At 40.5% G+C, this 19265-nt stretch overlaps 1 protein-coding gene across 44 annotated transcripts in view; it reads left to right on the forward strand.

The window, feature by feature from the left end:
* Positions 1–19265, forward strand: part of TCF7L2 (transcription factor 7 like 2) — a 236691-nt gene that overhangs the window by 149730 nt on the left and 67696 nt on the right. The gene's annotated exons all lie outside the window — the stretch shown is intronic.

Raw genomic sequence — 19265 nt, forward strand, 5'->3', positions numbered from 1 at the left:
ATCCCTGGCCTAGAAAAGATATTTTAAAAACAATGTTTTAGAATCTAGAAAGTACATTGTAAATGCCCAATAGTTCCTATGTTTTAAAAACTTGTAATTAGCAATATTGTGATTAGTGAATGACTCTTGAATAGTTCATAGCTTTTGGATTGTATCAATATTTATCGCTGCACTGGCTAGATAGGGAGCAGCCTGATCCAGTCAATGGTATTCTCTGTTACAAGATATTATGTTGCTGCTGCTGTTGTTGTTATTATTATTATTAATAATAATAATTTGATTTGTATGACCACCGCTCTCAGAAAACGGCTTGCGGCGGTTCACAATGTTTCAATACAAATACAGTACATTAAAACCATTAAAATTCCCATTAAAACCCCATAAACAACGACTCAGTCACAATGTTGGCAATTAAGAAAAAAACTTTCCATACAGGCCCACTGGATGGGCAAAAGGGAGCTACAGCATCATCATTTATTAATCTGAGAACTAATTCACTAATCTTAGTTACCACTAACACATCCCCTTCTTTCAGTGATTGAATCTTTGATTATAGACCTCAGACGACACTAATCTGCCAGCAAAACTCATAACTAGTTTAAATGGTTTGAGAAGGAAATAACATTCTGTAGCTACTACCGACAATTTGAAAAAAAATTCTGGCAATTCACATCTGAAGGATTTATTCTGGGTTCATGTGACCTGCATGAAGTAATAACCATGCAGTTGAGAGACTGAAGTGGGTAGGGGAAAGAAGGATAAAATTATCTCTCCTCACTCCATCAGAGAATGCAGAGGGTAGCTGTCCAGGAACAGAAAAGTGCTTGGAGGAGTTTTGAAAATATTGACAATGATGATTACACATTTATGTGATACTGGATGTTCAGTTAATTAACAATTTCCCAACCTAAAGTTGACAGAACCACTCTGGGGTTGGGGGAACTGCTGTTTGGGCGTGCCCCCCCCCAGCTTTGGGCTTTCAGAAAATGGGAGGCAAATCACCTATAACAGCCATTTTCATGATGATACTCACCTGCTGTCTGTACTCCCCCTCCCAGACTGTCCACGACCAGGAAGGGTGTCTGGCATGCTGACGTCACCTGGAAATGATGTTGGCATGCCAGAGTTGTCAGGGAGGGAACGATGCTCTAGCTTTTGGGGAAGATTCTATGGTAACTTCATTACCATAGATTTTTCCAAAAACATGTTTGATGCACTGACATCTCTTCCACATGATGCTAGCATGCCATATGCTCTTCTGGGGTTTGGTCATGTGCAGCAAAGAGGAAGGACATCAGCATATCCAGGACCTCCCAGAGAGGGCCCCCCACCCCTGCCAGCATCGCAGAGGCAGTAGGGAACACTATCCCAATCGTGGAGTTGCTATGTTCCCCAGTGAGATGTCCTCCCCCACACACATACACGGCATGCGCTGGTTGCTTTGGGCATGAACGGTGGCTTCGGACGCTGAAGCACCCAACCCTGGTCCTTATATAGGTCCTGATCGGAATCTGAATATTTGTGCCAAAAGAGAAAACAACTCTGCAGACAGTTGTAAAGAACGGCTCTGCCTTCAAGTTGAGGATTTAATTATCCCCTGAAATTGGGACCCCATGTTCCAAGGTGTTTAAAAAAGAACATTGGGAACTTATTACTGGAACCCTCCATGTCATGTTTTTTTGTGAAATAAATGTTCTGTCTTGTTGACAAAAACTAAAACACCTTATAAGGAGTTGCCAAAGGCAAATACATTCAATCTTGGATTGCTTTTTCTGTGACTATATCCTGTGTGTTATTAGGTTTCATAATAATTACATTTTAGTGCTTGGTGTGTTACTTGCTATAGATTATTTATAAAAAAGTCATGAAGTAACATCATCTGCTAGTTTTTCAGTTAAAAAATTAATAAATAGTAAACCATCAGATGACAATTTAATTCTGACTCCCTAATTAGTGTTGTTCTGCTCTTCATGCCAATCCACACTTGTTCTGCAGAACTCAGCCCACGTCTGGCAACACTTTGGGGAAACAATGCTTAAATATTTTCTGAAAGTTCAGTTTCATTGTATTTCTTTTGGGGTTTCTTTAAATATTTATTTAAGGTTGGTTGTGGATTTGCTTTTTGAGGTTGCATCAGATTAGAGAATACAGTTTCTGATAACTCCCCTACAGGACCAGTACATGCAGGCTCAGATCATATAGTTAATATCCAGATTTTATTTGACTAGTACACAGTGAGAAATGGACCTGTGTTTACATGCAGTATTGGAATGCCATATTTCCACATAGATAGCTAGTATAGTCAGAGGCTAGTCAAGGAGGCAGAGAGAGAAAATGTATTCTCAACTATATAGGAAAATGATGATTGGATTGAATTGTCAGTCCACTGACAATAATTTTGTAGTTTCTTTTCTCTATGTAAGTATTCACATATATGCTTTGCTTCATTTATATGGCTTCTCATGTAGTTCTTCATTTCCTATCATATGTTAAGCTAATGGGTATGCTGCCACTACTCAAATTAAACTCCATTGTTTATTTTACTTGTTAACTCTACCATACCTTTTTGGATATAAATGCTTGGAAAATGGTGATAGTACAATATTTAACTACTTATGAATAGGCTCAACAAACGTATGGATGAGCACATATATTGTAGACAGATCAGGCATGGAAGAGGTAGAGTTCCTCTACATCTTTACATCTTTATGGAATATGCTATATAATTTTATTTCACATAGAGTTAGCATGATCAGTTTGTTTTAAAATTAACAAAAAGAACATAGAATACCTCACTTCAAGAAGGACGTAGATAAAATTTAAAGGGTACAGAGGAGAGCGACGAGGATGATTTGGGGCCAAGGGACCAAGCCCTATGAAGATAGGTTGAGGGACTTGGGAATGTTCAGCCTGGAGAAAAGGAGGTTGAGAGGGGACATGATAGCCCTCTTTAAGTATTTGAAAGGTTGTCACCTGGAGGAGGGCAGGATGCTGTTTCCCTTGGTTGCAGAGGAAAGGACGTACAGTAATGGGTTTAAACTACAAGTACAACGATATAGGCTAGATATCAGGGGGGGAAATTTCACAGTCAGAATAGTTCAGCAGTGAAATAGGCTAAAAGGTGGTGAGCTCCCCCTCACTGGCAGTCTTCAAGCAAAGGTTGGAAACACACTTTTCTTGGATGCTTTAGGATGCTTTGAGCTGATCCTGTGTTGAGCAGGGGGTTGGACTCGATGGCCTGTATGGCCCCTTCCAACTCTGATTCTGTGATTCTGTGATTTATTAGTGAAATGTTCCCTTTAAAAACATAAATGGCAACAGCAGCATTCCATTCCACCCACAAGATCTCCCTCACATTTCTAAAATAGCAATCTAGAGTTTGTATGATAGGTGTGTTTTGCTTGCACCCAAGTTCCCCCACTGCCATACATATGCACAGATAGTAAATAAGTCTCCCCACCTTGTATTCAGGGTGATATATTGATAGTGTAAACATTGCTAAGTAAGTAAATATAGTAGAAAATGGATCATTCACTTCCTTTTGTTTAGTTATTGATAGAACTTCAAAAGTAAACCACCCTGAGTAATTGCATTTAGGTCATTAAATGATGTTTAATAATGACAGTAACAGGGTGTATGCTCAGGACAAAAGGCAAAGCCAAGCCCCTGTAATTGCCCTAAGAGCAAGGTTATTGCTGATAACAATAGTTTGCCTTGTCCCGTTAGATTAGAGGCTGGAGGGCAGATTAATGGTAAACTTTTTTTTTCATTTTTAACCAAATATTTCAGTTTTCTGTTTGACTCTTGACAGCACTTGTGATTAAAATACAAGCCAGTCAATATTTGCTGTGGGTTTCCATCCGACAAATCATGTAGCTGATTAAAAACCTCAGCATTCGGGGATTTTTAAAAAGATTATTATTTTATTGCCCAGTGAATATTGTTACAATGTTGTAAGTAAATCAGTTTTGCTGTAACTAGTTAATTTGTTTCAGAACAAGCTAGGAATAGCAGTAATTCATTGCTAGAAATATGCAGTCCCTTGACTCTTCAGCTAGTCCCGCATGGCTTTCCATGAGTTTCTTTAGCTTTTTTGTTGGAAGGTTCTCAGGAAGCAGCACTGGAAATGACCTCTTCCTGAGACCTTAGTGGGCCTTTGCTAGTTAAAGTAGACTGTCCAATGAACGATGAACAATATCAGCCAGCATAATACAGTTTCAAATATTCAAAAGTGTGCCAGATGAATATGTCTGTGTATTCCTGCCACCTGTGATGGACCCATGACATCACTGCATTGAAAGCATTTGACAGCACTTCAATAGTGTTTAAAATGAGTTGGTAGTTCTCTTACTAGGAAAAGAGAATTCATACCATTTCCGCTGTGATACTCTTATATCCTATCCTATTAACAGAAATTTGTAGGGGCCGAAACTCTAACATAAAACTGCCACTCAGAACCCCATGCTATTCCTGCACCCCCCCTTCCTCAGCACTGAATTTGGTTCATGCCAGTGATACAGAGGTAAAAATTCTAAAGCTTTGGGGGAAAACGGTTTTTACAGGAAAAAACGGACTTTTATTTATTTATTTATTTTTAAATGCAATAGTGATTGAAAGTCACTTTGTTACTTTTGGGAACATAAAATGTGGTGTGCATGAACTGTCTTGATGTAAAAATATGTTTTATATATTTAAAGTACAGCTTATTCAGAAAATAACAAAATGAATTTACTTTTTAATATTTTGTTTTTTTGTTAGCGTTTTTTGTTACAAAGTCCTGATATGTAAAAACCACCTGACATAGGAGGAACCTTTTATGAGATTGAGAAAGGGGGGGGGGGACTCAACACAAAAACAATAGAATACGAAGAAACCACCACAACAAAAATAAGAACATTATGTTATCTCCTCTATACTTCCTACTCCTCCATAGTACATATAGCTAAGTGGACTGAAACAGATCCACCAACTGTACCAACAGGATGAATCCCATAACTAAAAAGGAAACTGAAACCTTTTCCTTTGTCTTGTGATAACTGCAGCACCCCCTAGAGACAAATGCATCTTTCTCTTGCATTTGATAATTGTCTACTCAGTGTTTGAATTATATTCCAGCATTCACTTATTTGAGTGTACAAGAATTGCAATGATGTTATTTATTTATTTTCTTAGGTTTTTATACCGTCTTCCCATAAAAGTCTTTCTTCATGTTATGTAGTTTTAAGAAATATTATTGGAGGATTAATATGAATACCTTATCACAATATGTTTATCGTTGCAAAGAAAGAAAGAAAGAAAGAAAGAAAGAAAGAAAGAAAGAAAGAAAGAAAGAAAGAAAGAAAGAAAGAAAGAAAGAAAGAAAGAAAGAAAGAAAGAAAGAAATCCATAATACATTTTACAAAATTAGGTGTATATGTAGACTTTTGACTGAAGACGTCATTTCTCAAAGCTAAGAGTACTTGCTTCTTTTATATTCAGTTTTTCCCCTTAAAGAATGAAATCAAATCCATTATACTTTTTAGGAAAAATCTGAAATTTGGTTATAAATAGGTGTTTATTTATCAAAGTTTAAAATATTCCTTAATGTGGGTGTTTGCTGCTGGATTATTATAAAGGCGAATGGCAATCCCTTTGTATTTGTTATTATTATGTTTCCTAGTGAAAAGATATTTTAAGCGTGATAAACTATGTTGCAAAAGCTGGAGCTGCTAATAAAGTAATGGCTCCACCATAATCTTTAGTACTATTTCCATCTGATCTTGTAAGTGAGAAAAATAGCCAAAGACCTGAAAAAGAGGAACCATGAGACTGCAAATTGCTGCCTTAGAGCTCCATCTTCCAACAGTTTCTCCTGACAGGTTTTTTCAGCCTGCTGCTTCCAGCGCACAACTCACTGCCAATCCCTTGCCTCTTAGGAAAACAAAATTGGCAAGGAGATAATGTTAGGTTTAACATGATCTACAGAATTGGGGTCAAGGGTGATCACAAGGGCCTTCAATCAGTAGACATTTGTTTTAGTGTGTCATCAGTACCAGCAGTTTTCAGATCAGGGTTACATTTACAACAAGCTAAAGTGACAGGTAAGAAGCCTGCTTTTAACAGCACACTGGGAAAAAATGTAGGTTAGGAGCTGTCAGGGAAAAATAAACACTGCTTGAAGAACGTGCTGAATCGGTTGTCATTATTAACTTGTGGAAGGAAAGCATTATTATTACACATTTCTACTTTTCTTCCCAACCACCCGTACTTCCTTTCTTTCCATCCATCTTTTTGTAGATTTTGTTAGTAGTGGAATAAAAAAAAGTTCAGCAGCTGCATTGCTGTTACTTGGCCTGAGTTCTGTATCAGTAAACAAACAAGTAAAGCAAAGACAGTACCAGCACTCAACAGCAATTGATGAGACTATGCCACCTCTGAGTGTTTATGGTTGAATCCCCAGTTTTTAATGTATTGAAATCTCTCCACATGTGCAAAGGTAGAATAACAAAAAGAAAGGAAGTTATTTCAGCTTTTTTTACTGCTGTGTTAGTGTAAGATGTACTAGGAGAGGTTGAAACTGTGTGCATTCAGAAGATGATAAAGCATCTTTATCAACTTGTGATCCTGTATGGCTTCTGGGAAGAAACTGTACTTTCAAACAAATAATGAGCTTGTATATTCACAGATATTTAATAAAAATGCTTTTCTGAAAGTCTGAATAAAGTCATAGTTATTCTCAATATATGAATAATTGTGAGATTGTGGAAAACATTTTACTTCTGTTTTGTTTTTATAATAGACTAGTTGTTAAGTCCACTTTAAAAGTGGGCAGGAAGGAGCCCCCCTGCCAGTTCCTGTTGGGGCAAGGCAGGAGCTGGAGTTAGGGCTGCCGCCATCCTGGGAGCTGTCATGGGCCCCTTTATGCACACCCTGCACTCCACATGTTGGATGGGAGGCTTGGTGGGGAGGCACCACCCCAGCAGCATGGCCCCTCAACTTGGGGGGGGGAAGCAGGCAGCATGGAGGTCTCTGGCAGCCCTGGCTCTACACGAGACCAGGAGGGTGCACAGAAGACTCCAGCGTGCCTGATGCTGCATGTGCCACGGAGAGCTGGGGTGGAAGCATTTGGTGGCCTGGTGTGGGATGGGAGTCATCGAAGAAGCTTCTACCCCCCGTATGCCAGCTCTTAACTCCATGGGCTGGGATGCAGCTCACCACCTCCTCCCCAGTGATGGAAGGATAAACTATGTGGGGCATGCCACTGTTGCCATCCCCGCCAACCTCTTGCAGTGAGAGGTGGGGGGAAGCTGTAAGCAGCTGGCAGTCCACTTCTAAATCAGGCTTCCGCAGGGCTTGTTGCCCCTGGCAGAGGGCTGGAAAAGCCTATGAGACGTCCTTAGTGGGAGAGAACCTCCTCCAGATTAGAGCCAATCAAAGGCTGCGGGGTGATGACTGGTAGCACACCAGCTTCTCTGAGTTGCCCACGGAGGGAGGGCCCTACCCCCTGACGGCTAATCAAAGGGTCAGCATGTTGTCAAAAGAACCCTACACCAGTGGTCCCCAACCCGCAGGCTGCAAAGGCCTCGGCGCCGGGCCGCAGCTCCTTCTTCCCTCTCCCCCGAAGCGAGAAGCTCGCCGGGCCGCAAGCAAATCGGCCGCTAAAGCGGCCCGGCAAGCTTCTCTTCCCTCCCCTCCCGAAGTGAGAAGCTTGCCGAGCCGCAAGCTAATCGGCCGCTTTAGCGGCCGATTTGCTTGCGGGCCGGGAGGGGAAGCCGCGGCCGCTGGCATGGCGGCGACGCAAACGCACTTGCGCGGACTGCCGCGCCCCTGGGCCACCCTCTCCATTCACTACTCTGCAGCGGTCCGCAGCAAGTGGAAGCTTGCGGACCACTGCCCTACACATTTTATTATGTAGAATATTTTAGCTCTGACTTTGCTCCTGTATTGAGATTAAGAAACCATTTTGATTGGAACATATAGCTGTATTATCTAATCTGTCTGATATAGGGTGTAATGAGAGACCCCTTACTAATTCTATCCTCACCTCTGATGAAATCTGTATCACTCCATAATGAAGTTTCTCTTTCTTTTTTCCCCTTAAGTCTACTATGGAAAGATTTGTTCCCTGTGATACAAAAACTGTTCTTTCCCTGGAGATATTTGTGTGAGGTAATGCTAGTTTTGTATGCATACTGTTAGCACTTTGTCCGTATCTGTTTTCTGTCTATATCAAAGGAAAAGTTTTCATGTCATGTTAGCTGGTCTTACATGTCATCTTCATCAAGAAAGATATGCAAGCAATGTTGAAGGAAATAGGCTTTAAAATGTATTAGATTTTATTTATTTTCTAGAATCATGCCATTCATGGCTTGAAACTTCATCCGAGTTTACAGTTTACACAATAGATAACTGCATACGTTGTGCATGTAAACATGGTTAACCACCCCCACCCGCTTCTGTGTCTATCTTTTGCAAACAGAGCAAATGTATATATTTTTGCTTAGTTCAAAAATCCCCTCTCCATACTTCTAGACCAGGGGTAGTCAAACTGCAGCCCTCCAGATGTCCATGGACTACAATTCCCATGAGCCCCTGCCAGTGAACGCTGGCAGGGGCTCGTGGGAATTGTAGTCCATGGTCATCTGGAGGTCCGTAGTTTGACTACCCCTGTTCTAGACACTGGAAGTCCCATTCCCCTGTTCCCTCACTTCCAAAATTTCAGGGGTATTATACCTAGAATTGCAATGTTAAGTCATACAGGCTATAAATGTGCTGCTTTTAAAAACCAAGTTTTTCAATATGTTGAATTCTGTACTCAGTACTGAACACTCTTGACCAATGTGATTGCAGACTGCAAATAAACTGCAGTAGTTGCTGCTGTGATCCTTTTTTTGCTCTTTCATTACCCCCTTACAAAACAGAAGTGGACCAATCAGCATTTCTCTTATGGATCTTTTGTTGCTTGTTACAGCATTCATATTAGTGATGACATAAAGAGATGACTTTTGCATCAGGCTTTCTGAAATATTTTTTAAAATACGATTTTTGAGGCCATTGATACCAGAAATGCTGTAACTCCTTCCTCAGATTATCATATAGAGACTGGTAAATTGAACAATGTCAAGAGTTCAAGGACCTGCTTATGACTAATGATGCATTTATAAAACCATTGGGCCAGCTGACCTCATGAAGAATTCACTGTAGGAACACAAAAGGCACGATTATACATTATGTCTCCATTTACTTTCACTTATGGATGACTCAAAACAGGCATAATGAGGTGGTAGTATTTGGTAGAGTCCTTACACACGGACGGTACCACTGCCAGGTTCACAGAAGGAAGCATTTATTTGAACATGATTCTGTGTGACCATTGCCGCATACAAACCTACTGGTGTAATGACTGCACCCCACATTACTATAGAAATGTGAAATGACTCTTCCTGAAGTTCTCCTGTTTTCCTTACAGTTTATGCTGTTGTCCTTTATTAATGAAGTTGCGTATAGCAGAAGTTAATAGCAGAACTTGTTAATGCCAGTGGTGAAGGAAGATAAACATCACCTTCACACCTGCCCTTCCTCAACCATGATATTTATGGCCCTACGCAGCTGTGTACTTCAGACAATTTTTGGAGAAATGTTAGTTTTTTGTGTTAAATATTGAGTATAATATAATAGCTACAAAGGCAAGGGACGAAAGTAAATTTAGAGGTGAAGCAGTGAAATCAAGTTAGAGATCTGGGAAGGAAATACATATTCTGTCAAGTCACAATTAAGTTACGATGTTATAGCATGTATGTTTCACATAAAACATCTTTGGTTTCTAGAGAGCTGTTTCGATTTTCCAAATGCTATATAAATAAGCAGCAAATATGAAGGGGGATTTAGGAATCTGGAGTAGGGATGCTAGTCCCCAGGTAGGACCTGGGAATGCCCCAGAATTATAGCTCATCTTCAGATTATAGAGATCAGTTCCCCTGGAGAAAATGACTGCTTTATACACTGAGGTTGTTTCCTGCCCCAAATCCTGCCTACTCCTAGATCCACTCCCAAAGTCTCCAGATATTTCCCATCCCAGAGCTTGCAACCTGGGAGGAAGAAAAACATGGAAGACTGTGGGGAATGGTCGAAGGGAGAAAGGAGGGGGTCTTCAGAGCAAAGTTCTGGAAGAATGGCAAGGGGAGCAGGCAAGAAAGCTGGGAGACCAGGCATGGAGGCATTAAAGAGAGAGGCATTAGTGAGCAATTGATACATTGTCTGGTCCTGAAATATGCATTATTAAGAGATGCAAGGGGGGGGGAGGACAATTCTGGAGTAAAACTGAACCTAAAATGCCAAGCCTAAATCCCCTAAATGTTTTGCACCAGTAGTGGGAACAAGTTTTTCTTATGACTTGGGTTGTACTGAGGGGGATCCCAATTGAACAAGAGCTGAAGTTATTCTGCTGTCTATTTCTAGGCAGGTCTATATTCGAATCTCTCTGACTAGTTTGGAATGTCAGGTTATAGTCCCACAAGCATTGGCTTTTGATTTTGGTCCAGGTGTAGAGAGATGCCATGGAATCACTAGACAAGTGCTCGATGAAAAGGCCTGACAGTTTCTTAAGGCTGTTCCATTACTAGGTAGCATTTTACTGCACATAATTCATGTCATGATTTTTGGATTTGATCCAAGGCAGGCTGTCTATACATGTAGGAAAGAATGAGTTTGGGAATAATAGAGTGAAGAGATAAAATCATTGTGATTTCACTGTAGGGGAAGATGAACCCTATTTATCCCTGTTTTCCTTTGGAAATTTAACAACCATCCCTGGTGAAGTGGTTAGTATGTACAAAGTTACACAAATAAAACTATGATTGCTACATGTTAACAAGGGTAAAATAAAAATAGTCCCCTATACAAACATGCATGTGTACTTAGATATGTGTTTAACTTCCTCTGGGGGAGCTTAAGCTTCTTGGACAGTTGTTCAGATATTAGAGGAATTCCAGTGATGAAGAAAGTATTCTGTACCTTGTATGACAGTGTGGGGCAATACTTAAAAGTGTCTCTCTAATATCTGGGAGATGCAGGTTTTAATCCATATTCTATTATGAAAGCTTGCTGAGTGACCTTAGGTCTGTCACACACTCTCAGCCTAACCTACATTGCAGGGTTGTTGTAAGGATGAAATAGAGTAGAATAAGGTTAGCCACTGTGAGTCCCCACTGAGAAAATAATGGGGTATAAACAAAGTAAATAGTAAGAGGGAAAGTAATCCGCAATGCTCCGAAGCACTCTCTCGATTACTGCTTCCAGGAGAGAGCTGAGAGACACTAAAAACAAGTACCAGATTCAGTTTAAGTCTTGGGTAAGACATTGACTGTCATGGTGGTTTTGAAGTAAAGAACAATGAGTAAATGGTCATTAACAGAAGCATATTCAGGCACTACTTTGCAGCAGACTCCTTTTTGGTGGTTATATATTCTAACACTAAATGTGGCATTTTTTTTTTTAATCGGGGGATTCTAAGGTGCCTATTTGCTTCTTCTAGTTCCATCTGCTTCATTTTCATGCTGTTTGGGCAGCATAAAGTGCAGCTCTTGCATTTCTAAACACAACACTGCTATGGCATGCTGCACTGTTTGGCAGTCAAAATGTTCACGTGTGGCCCCTCTGCACAGCAGTTGTTCTAAAAAGAAACAGCCAAATACTCAGTGACCTGCTTCCACTTGCTCCTCTTGTTTGACCTCATGAATAGGGAGAGAAGGAGACAGGAGTTTGGCTTAAGCACAAAGCAAAAATAATGGCCTGGGCTGGGTCTCATTCCCCCCCCCCTCCTGCCACCCCTTTTCATGCCAAGGGAAGAATGTGGAATGAGAGCTACAACAAGGCTAGTCAAGCAAACAGCCAGCAGGTGATGGGCCAGTTGAGAATAGCAGCAGGTCCCTAGACAATTTAAGAGGCTAAGAGGCTCAGCATGGCGAAATGATGCAACTTGCTTACCTTGAGGGGGAAAAGAACAGCTATATCCTTTGACAAAGACTAGGTGGCGCAAGCATATTTCACTTTAAGATTTGTTAGGAAAGAAGGCTTCGTTAATGATTACTGTGTTAGTAATGCATTATTTGCCCAAATTGTTTAAGACATGAAAGAGTGCACAAGAGCTGTGTTGTGTTAAGCAAAATTGTGTGGCAATTCCAGTATCTTCCCATATAAATGTAGTGCAATGACAATGGATTATTTAATTCCTTGCTTATTGGTTCTACGGTTTAGCCAAGCTTTATGTCACTCTCCTGATAATTTTATTTATCTCTGTGATGTGAATATTATCATTAACTATTAGTTATTATCATTAACTATGATTATTATCATTTATCTCTGTCATGTGATTATTATCATTTTGCCTAACCTAATTATATTATAGTTTACCATCAGCTGTGCAGGTGATATGATAATTTGAGGGTTTTGGTGGTTTCATCAGGAAAGTTAAAGTAAATAGATGATTTGATACCTTCCGTGTTTCTCATCTAGACATGTTTATGAGCGTTTTTTGAGAAAGGCATATAATAGAAATAAAATAAAGGGGTAACTTAAGGGAACCATGCTGGAGCACTCATGATGCATGATATCTATGCACTGATGGTATGCTGTGATTTTTCCACTCATTTATATATATTTATAATAATTCATAATATTCATTGCTTATTTATATAGCATTTTGACAATCAAAAGGGCTTTCCAGAATCCAAAGATGTTTGGGGCAAACATGCATGCAACAACTTTTCACAGCATGAATTTTTGGTTTTGTTACTGAAAGTTCCTCTTGTTTAAGGAATGCTTAATAGGGGTCTTGAGCACTGTGCTCACAAGAAAACCTATAAAATGCACTAAACCTTCTAGGTGGTTCTTTTTTAAAAGTTTGCCTTTTAATAACTTTTGGTTCACAAGGTCTGGTGACTATGATTCTGTTGAAGCCTGGAAGCAGAGATTTGCCCAAGGCTATAAAATATATCCAAGTATGGAAAGGATATTCCATCCAATCCAGATTTCTGTCCTCTAAAGTAGCGATCCCCAACCTGTGGGTCGCTGACCACATGTGGTCCTTCGACTAATTGGAGGTGGGCCCCGAAGGATTCCTTCTCCCCCCCCCCGGCCCTTTACTTCATCCCCCCCAAGCCCTTTACAACACACTTCATTGTTGTGGCGTGTCTGTATCTTATTTTGAAGGGATGTTTAAACATTACCATGGCGATCAGAGAGCGCTAGGGCAGTGGTTGAGAGTAGAGGAGTAAACTACCCCCCCACAGGGCCTCAGTAAAAGGTGTTGAGTGGTCCCCAGTGAGTGGTCCCCGGCGTTGAGTGGTCCCCGGTGATAAAAAGGTTGAGGACCACTGCTCTAAAGTGCACTAAACTGTAGAAAGCCTGTGAATTCTAAATTTAATGGTTGGAATGTTGGACTATGATTTGGGATACCAGGTTTGAATCCCAACTGTACCATGGAAGTTCGAATCCCAAATGACCAAGTTCAAATCCCAACTGTACCATGGAAGCTTGTTGGGTGGCCCCACAGTCTAACCTACCAAAAAGGTTCTTGTGTTGATAAAATGGAGATAAGGAGAATAATATAAGTTACTCTGGTTCTATTGAGAGAAAGGCAAGGTGTACATGAAGTTAATAAAACAATGAAAATGAACAGAATTTTGCAAAATACTGCAGTTTGATCTGCAGTGTTCCTATTACTTTGCCAAAGAACCTGCAAGAGCAGAAAAGATATTGCAGAGCTCTACAAAACTGTATTTAATGTTACATGTATGATTGTACTATAGCTTATAAGGTTTAGAATAAGACAATAGCATTTACTGTTATCTGACTGATATAAAAAAACTTTTCCCTTCAGCTTGCTGGGAGCTGCGGGAAATAAATCCTAATAATAATGATAATGATAATGACAACAACAATTATAATAATAACAATAACCAGAAGTAAGAGAAAGAAATAGGAGCTGGAGCAAAGTGTGTCTCGGTTTGATAAGTGCTGTCATTAATATTACAAATGTGATTACCTCTGTAAGGGAATGGATGTTGAGTGTTGTACAGTATTTGTGGATCTGTGGTTCAAGACTTACTAAGAGTAATCTTAATAAAGCCATTTATAAAATGGACAGTGATTTTGTATATTTACCAAAATCAATATATCACACCCTACCTTATGTCTCAAGGCATTGTATTCCAAAGCTGCTACTGAAGACAAGCAGATTTGATTTGGACAAGGAAAGTGCTGTTCCTTGTGAATGGGGAATAAGGAGAAAACAAATCTGATAGCAGGAATCCTGCACATACATACATACATGTTTGGAATTTATATAAAGAAAGTTATTCCTGGCCCATGTTGTATCCTTACAAAGGGGCTGCAGTTAATGTGCAGAAGAATGTGATACATAAAAGACCCTATTCTACAAATTTTTGGCTTTATTGTTTATACCATAGAACAAATATCTCCAGCTGCACCAGAAGATGGTGCAGTTTGCTAATTTTTGTACATATTTCATTTTAGAAACACCCTGATAGACAATATGTGATCTTTTATGTCACCTATTTAATAATTCCCAAAGACTTTTGACTACTGGTGTTGTCTTATGAATCATTCAGAAGCTACAGGTGATACAGAATGATGTAGCAGCATATTGACTGGAGTGGGTCATAGCGACTGAATCATTCACGTCTTCTTCCATCTAAATTTGTTCCTATTTGCTTCCAGACCTGGTTCACAGTACTTTAAAGCCCTATACATCTCCGGACCAGCATATTTTAAGGACTGCCCACTTTCATAGGAATCTACCTGTACACTTTGTACATCTTTAAAGGCCCTACTTTTAGTGCTTTTACCATCAGAAGCTAGTTAGGGGGCTTTCTCAGGGAAGGGCTTACTTGCTGTAGGACCAAAATTCTGTATCTCCCTCCCCAGGAAGCTTAGTCTGTTTCCCTCAATCATTGTCTTCCTCTTGGCGAATGTTTTTGTATTTGCCAACTTGTCCCTATTTGGGTAAAAAAAAGCAACAGAAAATTTTTGGATAAATAATTGCTTTGATTCACTCAATCATTAAATTAATTCCTTTGTCTCCTAGGAATTGGGAGGGAATGGAGCGGGGCAAATTAAATATTAAAGAAAAACAAGTGGGAAACTGAGGCAACGAGTGACTTCAGCTTCCCTATGTCACTGTATATCTCCAAGGGTGCCTTTTGAGATCTGCCTGTTCTCAAGGGAGCCTTCAGAATTTTCAGTAGGCAGAACTTGACTACATATGACAACTTTTCACATGGTAAATGAAATGTGTTGCCAGGGTCTAAGCCACTCAAAAGTTGATGGGCACTGGAAATGTGGCAGTGCTCACTGTTAATCTACATGGAGATGATTCTTTTTGGAGTATTAAGCTGAATGTCCATAAAATATTATTCACTAGGAACTTCTTTTTTGCTGATCACATGGATTAAAACAAAACTTATGCACTACTGGATCACCCTTACTATCCTCCTCCTCCTCCTCATCATCATTTAGACATGTATCCCACCATTCCTGGCACAGCTGGCTCGCAGTGCCTATAGAAACCTGTACAACTATAAAACTCAGTACAATCAATAAAAACAATTACAATAAAACATGAATTTACAATAAATAATATGACAACGGTTGCTTATACTAATAAATATGTCATAATCTCTAGTATCATATATGAATTTTTTGTAACAGAGGGTACTGTTATATAGAGGAGGGGCCACTGAATGGTAACTGAATCCTGGCCTCAATCGAATGGTGGAAGAGCTCCGTCTTCCGGGCCCTGAAAAACTGAGATAGTTCCATCATGGTTCTTAGCTCTTCCAGGAGCTCATTCCACCAGGTAGGCCCTGGCCCTGTTGGTATTTGATGAGCGAAGAGCCCTCTTGCGGGCATAGGTAGGGAGATGGTCCTTCAGATAAGCAGGGCCCAGACCACGAATGGCCTTAAAGGTCAAAACAAAAACCTTGAACTATCTCATATCCTGTTTCCAAAAGGGGCTAGCAAATCCAAGTATTTCTTGTTTATCACATTACTCCATCTGTATCTGTCCACCCACTTTGTCTGCTACTGCTTGGCTACAGCAGTATGAGTGGGGAATTCAGTTTTGCACCAATGCCACTTCTGGCAAATATCCAAAAACGATGTTGTCACTTAGGCCTATTATGCACGGCCGCTGAAACGGCGGTTGGCAGTCGCATGAAAAACGCAGAGGAGGGAGAAGCGAAGCAAACCGCAAACACCCGGGACGAACGCAACGGCGGCAAAACCCAGAGCAGCTGCTGGATGCGGCTGATGAGGCGGCAATGCGGAACAAACAAGAAGGGAGGCGAGCGAGGTGCTGACCGAGGCTGGGCCGCCAAGGAGGGCAGCCACGGCACACACAGGCGCAGGCCCTGCTAGCAGAACCGAAGGGCACAGAAGGGGAGAGAGCAAGCACACCCAGAAGCCCTGTACATCACGGACCTCCCCGATTATGCACTCCGGAGCCACTTCTGGTTGCGCTCTGGTCGCCCAGGAAGCTCCACTTTCTTCCGCATTTCACTAACGCAGTTTTTTTGGCGGCATACGTCAACTCTGCGCCCGGCTGCCGCCTGCGGCGTGCAATATTGGTGATTTTAGCCGGCGCCATTCCACCTCGAATGTGGACCTTCGCCTCCATGAATAATAGGCCATAGGCACGACTCCCTAAGTGTAAGTTCTGGTTATTCTCACTGGTCTCGCCTTCTGCACCGGTTGCCAGTAGCAATCCTAATCTATCTACTTATTGACAATCTCAATGAATTATAGAAGATTAGTTAGGTAGGATTTCCAGAAGCCATGCTTATTTGTTCTTCTACATATCTGAATAATTTTTATTTTTAACATTGTTCTCTGAGTTTTTCTGGGAGACAAATTAGCCTGATAGGTCTGTAGTTTCCCACCAAAGCTTTTTTTAAAAAAAAAAAACTTTAAAACAGTGTTAATCTTCCAGATTCTGTTGATGCAGAATACTCTTGAAATAACTTCCAGTTAAGTTTTATAATACAAAATTCTCGCTTTTATATATTTTCCTTGACAATAAAAATAGATATACCTATCAATGTACTTAGAAGGATTCAGGTTTGTAGTCATGTTGGTCTGAAGCAGGGGAACAAAGTCTGATTCCAGTGGCATCAGGAATACAATTCTGTGGATTTTAATGGCGCCACTAGACTCAATTCTAATGCACTTAGAGGGGTATGATTCTGTTTAGAGTTGCACTGATTGTCTAGTCCAGGGGTAGTCAAACTGCAGCCCTCCAGATGTCCATGGACTACAATTCCCAGAAGCCCCTGCCAGCATTTGCTGGCAGGGGCTTCTGGGAATTGTAGTCCATGGACATCTGGAGGGCCGCAGTTTGACTACCCCTGGTCTAGTCTCTAGAGCCAGCATGATGTATTGGTTAGGAGTGATGGACTTTAATCTGAAGAACCAGATTTGATTCCTCACTCCTCCACAGGAAGGTACCAGGGTGACGTTGGCGCAGTCACAGTTCTCTTAGAACTCTCTCAGCCCCATCTGCCTCACAAGGTACTGTTGTGGGGACAGGAAAGGAAGGTGATTGTAAGCTGCTTTGAGACTCCTTAGGGTAGAGAAAAAGGTAAAGGTAAAGGTATCCCCTGTGCAAGCACCGAGTTGTGTCTGACCCTTGGGGTGACGCCCTCTAGCGTTTTCATGGCAGACTCAATGCGGGGTGGTTTGCCAGTGCCTTCCCCAGTCAGGGTAGAGAAAAGAGACGTATAAAAAACAACTATTCTTCTCAGCCTTGCCTTCTAGATGGACATAGGATTCAGCAAATCTAGAAATGCACTAGTTTGCTTTTTGGATCACTAACAGTTATAGTAATTAAATTACATATGAGGCAGTTGTATCTTCAATGTGTCCATTGTGACATAGGATACACTACTGAAGCTAGTGTCAAGTCACAAAATAGCAATTTCAGCTATTTTGTTTTTCAGCATGGGGAAATGGTATAGAAAACCTCAGTTGCTAAGGTTTGCTTCTTATATCAGTAAACCTGCATCGTTTAACATAAATATTATTTACTTATTTATTTTATATTTATATACCGCCCTCCCCGAAGACTCAGGTAATTCATGTAATTCTTATAAAAATACAGACAGATCACAAATCAGGAGGGGGGGCGCGAGCAAAAGTGCTAAAAAGCATTGTGTGGCATGTTGATTTGACATTTAGTCCACAGGATATCACATTCTACAGTGATATCAGAGTCCAGTAGCACCTTTAAGACCAACAACGATTTATTCAAGGCGTGAGCTTTCGAGTGCAAGCACTCTGCCTCAGACTAAGAACTCCCTATATGACAGTGGGAATATATAGCAAAAATTAATTCTGTGAGTTCTAGATTCTTCAGAACGCCAGCAAAGAGCTGTTTAGTTAGTTAGGAAAATATATTCATAGTCCAGAATGCATTGCTACTCTTGAGAGATGTTTTGTCAGGCATATTTGGCATGCCATTGTCATTTTAAGAATGGCAGTTGTCTTCTAGTCAGAAAAATAATCTGAGGGAAATGATTTGTTTTTTTAACATTATTTGTTTGTTTATTTTAATAGAATCATGAAAACAACAATAATAAAATTATCAATATTATAAGTTAAAAAAAAAAAGCCAAGACCATAAGGAAGGCTGAGCATCAAAGAATTGAGGCTTTTGAACCCTGGTGCTGGAGAAGACTCTTGCGAGTCCCTTGGACTGCAAGGTGAACAAACTGTTTAGTCCTAGAGGCGATCAGCCCTGACTGCTCTTTAGAAGGCCAGATCCTGAAGATGAAACTTAAATACTTTGGCCACCTCATGAGAAGGAAGGACTCCCTGGAGAAGAGCCTAATGCTGGGAGCGATTGAGGGCAAAAGAAGAAGGGGACGACAGAGAATGAGGTGACTGGATGGAGTCACTGAAGCAGTAGGTGCGAACTTAAATGGACTTTGAGGAATGGTAGAGGACAGGAAGGCCTGAAGGATCATTGTCCATGGGGTCGTGATGGGTCGGACACGACTTCACACCTAACAACAACAAGAACATTTTTTGTTTATTATTTACAAGATTTTTATTCCACCTTTCTGTTTCTATCACCAAAGCAATGAAAATTAAAACATACAAATTGAAGTATTGTTTTAAAAGCATTTAAAACCAAAACAAAATTACATCATTAAAATAAGTTAAAAACCAAAGCTTACAATGAGTACAAAATCAACAATTAAAATTTTGGA

This window comes from Paroedura picta, chromosome 8 (assembly GCF_049243985.1).
Source record: "Paroedura picta isolate Pp20150507F chromosome 8, Ppicta_v3.0, whole genome shotgun sequence".
NCBI lineage: Eukaryota > Metazoa > Chordata > Lepidosauria > Squamata > Gekkonidae > Paroedura > Paroedura picta.